This window comes from Cervus canadensis, chromosome 5 (genome assembly GCF_019320065.1).
Source record: "Cervus canadensis isolate Bull #8, Minnesota chromosome 5, ASM1932006v1, whole genome shotgun sequence".
NCBI lineage: Eukaryota > Metazoa > Chordata > Mammalia > Artiodactyla > Cervidae > Cervus > Cervus canadensis.
Window position 1 is genome coordinate 10,192,749 of NC_057390.1, and position 3,109 is coordinate 10,195,857.

The 3,109-nt window shown below is 43.4% G+C and overlaps 1 pseudogene; it reads right to left on the bottom strand.

The window, feature by feature from the left end:
- Window positions 1-408: 408 nt before the first annotated feature.
- On the bottom strand, window positions 409-3,109 carry LOC122441349 (annotated as a pseudogene).

The window sequence follows — 3,109 nt, forward strand, 5'->3', positions numbered from 1 at the left end:
AAATTTCCATAGCCATCCCCCTCTCAGAAACTGCCACCTCAATCAGTCAGTAGCCATCAACACTGGGGCAAGATACTCCACCAGCAAAAAGACTTAACTTGCTGAAGTCTCAGATGATGGTTACTATTTTTTAGCAATAAAGTATTTTTAAAAATTAAGATGAGTGTTGTTCTTTCAGACATAATAGTATTGCACACTTACTAAACTTCAGTAGAGCATAAACATAACTTTTATATGCACCAGGAAACCAGAAACAAATCATGTGACTGTATTATCATATTCACTTTATTGCAGTGGTCTAGAACCAAACTTGGAATATCTCTGAGGTTTGCCTGCATACATCTTAGCACCTTTGCTATTTTTATCCAAATAGACTTTGACAAAGTAGGAAAATAATCCTTTTCATATTCATTGCTTCAAATGCAGAATCACTTTCATTTCCTCTATAACATACAATGTTTCTACTTCAATTACTGAAAGAATTCCTTCATTCTGAGCTTGTAATACGTAGAGCTTTACAAGTCCCTGTAGGGAGAAGAGATTCCTATCAAAATTCATGGCCAAACCTGGTCCATGGCCAAACCTGGCCCTCACTCTCCTGACTTTGCTTCTCTGTGTAACTGGTGTCTGTGTTCCTCCAGTCTTGGGCACAGTTATTTGGAACTGCGGTTTATGTGCATTCCACTCTGTTGTCAGGCCTGTTCACTTGGTGCTGGGAACTTGCATTCAACCTCAGTCAACTACACTTCAAGTTTCTGGGCCTCTAGACACAGTTTTCCTATGTATATGCTTCACATACATACATACATACATACATATATATACACACACACACTCTCTTTCTCTATATATAATGTGTTTCATATACATATATACATACATTTAATTTGTGCCTGAAACTGGTTGGGTCTCCCATTTGAGGATTCTTTAGACAGTCACTCTTCATTTTTGTTAGGCCATCTCTTCGATCCATCTCCATTTGAATTTCTTTATTCAATTCACTGACTTTATACAGCTTTTCCCTTCTTTGTTGAAGGGAAAGATTGCTGGAACTCTCTCGTGTTGCATTCCCCCCAACCCCCCACTGCACCATACTTTAGGTTTCTAAAGAAGTGAATTTGAGGTTTGAAGATCATGAACTCATTGGATCAATGAGTTCCTTTTACTGTATGAGAGATTTATTTAATTTATTTTTTAGTACTTTATTATTTTATCAGCTGTGTTGGGTCTTTGCTGCAGCATAGGGGCTCAGTAGCTGCCTAGGCAGGCTTGGTTGCTGTGGGGCATGTGGGATCTTTGTTCTCCAGCCAGGGATGAACCCACATACCCTGCATGGGAAGGTGGACTTGTAACAACTGGGCCACCAAGGAAGTCTCATGAACAGCCATAACTTTTCTTTGGATTTGCTATCAGATTTGACTTCTGATTTGCCTTCTCCGCAATTTGAAAGACTATTATCAGACACAGTATATGTCACTGGCTGAGTGTCATCGTCAGATGTCTCCAGGAGGCTCAGTCTCTGACTGATAGTTTCTATTATCAACTGTGACATTTATTTGATCATTGATTAAGCTGTCTTAACTATGGTATCCACAAGCATTTCACATTGACTGCGATTGCCTGTTGATCAATCTCTGCATGTCTTCACTGATTTTCTGGTTCTCACTATCCTTCTTCCCTCCATCTCTTGTATTTTCTGAAAGATATGTGAATATGGATATATGAGGATAGGTGTATGGATATATGAGGATGGTAATATTCATACAGGTCCTGGTCAAATTTCTCTCTTTTTTATTATCTGAAACTGGTCTTTATTTCAATCTGATTTTTGTGTGTGCGAGAACTATGGATTATTTTTTTTAATTTATTTTTAATTGGAGGATAATTGCTTTACAATGTTGTGTTAGTTTCTGCCATATAACAACAGTGAATCAGCCATAAGCATACACATATCCCCTGGTCGAATTTCTTGAAGACTTGGTGAGTAATCTGCTCTGCTGTCCTCTGTTACTGAGGAGTTGTTGGTGTGCCTTTTCAACACAAATGCTGGCATGGTGTTTTTTTCCCCCAAAAATACTGCTGTGTTCTGTCAGTCTTTGGGAATCTCACACATAGCAGCTTTTACTTAATTTATGTTGCTTTCAGCTGGTGTCTAATGGTGGGACTCTGCCTTCTGTGCACCAGGAAAAGTGCAATTTCCACTCTTCTCTGGTCTTCAATACAGCAGGCTAACTCCACAGTGACCTGCGAGGTCAGGTTCTCCAAGGTAAGTTCACGCTGTCCAGAGTGGCCACTCATTTTGCTCATGGGATGAGAAAGGACGCTTTACATGAGAAGATACTTGTATGTCTTCGTCCTCCTTCTAGTTTTTTTTTAGGTTGCTATTTCTTCAGAAGATTACTGACTTGCTTTGTATAGCTGAGTTCAATCTCTGTCTGACAAATGTGATGTATTTCTTAAGAACACCAATTCCTCACTGCATATGTTTTCCTAAGTCAAACGGATCCCTGAGTTCGGTGCCCCAGTCCGGGCGCAGGGGCCGGGAAGGGGCACTGGGCCCGGCAAATGCGCAGCCTGCCTCTGGTCTCTCCAGGGACCCCCCTCCCCGGTGCTCCGCACCGAGATGGCCCATCCACCACCTGCCACGGTCCCTGCAGTCTCTTGCCTGCTTTAGTTTGTAAATGACTCGGCTGCTCTCCCAAGTCTAGAAGTGCGAGCTGAAGCTTTGTCCAGGCGAAGGGCCACAGGTCTGGAAAAGAAAGATTGAGGGTAGGTAGGTACGAACAGGTACAAACGTCGCCTGTCAATGCCCTGGAAGCTTCACCCTTGGCTCCGGGCCCAGCAGGATGGAGCGCCCCAGAGGGAGGTCCTACGGGTCTCTGGGATGCAACATCCTGGGAGGAGCCCTGAGGTCCAAGAGGCCCTCTTAGGTAAGAAGGGAGGTGGCCGTGGGTGGTCCCAGGGCTCCTGGACCACTACTGGGCCTTCTAGCTGGCACTTCAGGCCTAACTAACCTCTACCCTATCCCCTTCTCTCTCGGCCACCCCTAAACCTGACTGTGTCTCGTGAGCTCCTCGCCCTCTTCCAGGTAGAAGTGGACCAAACACAT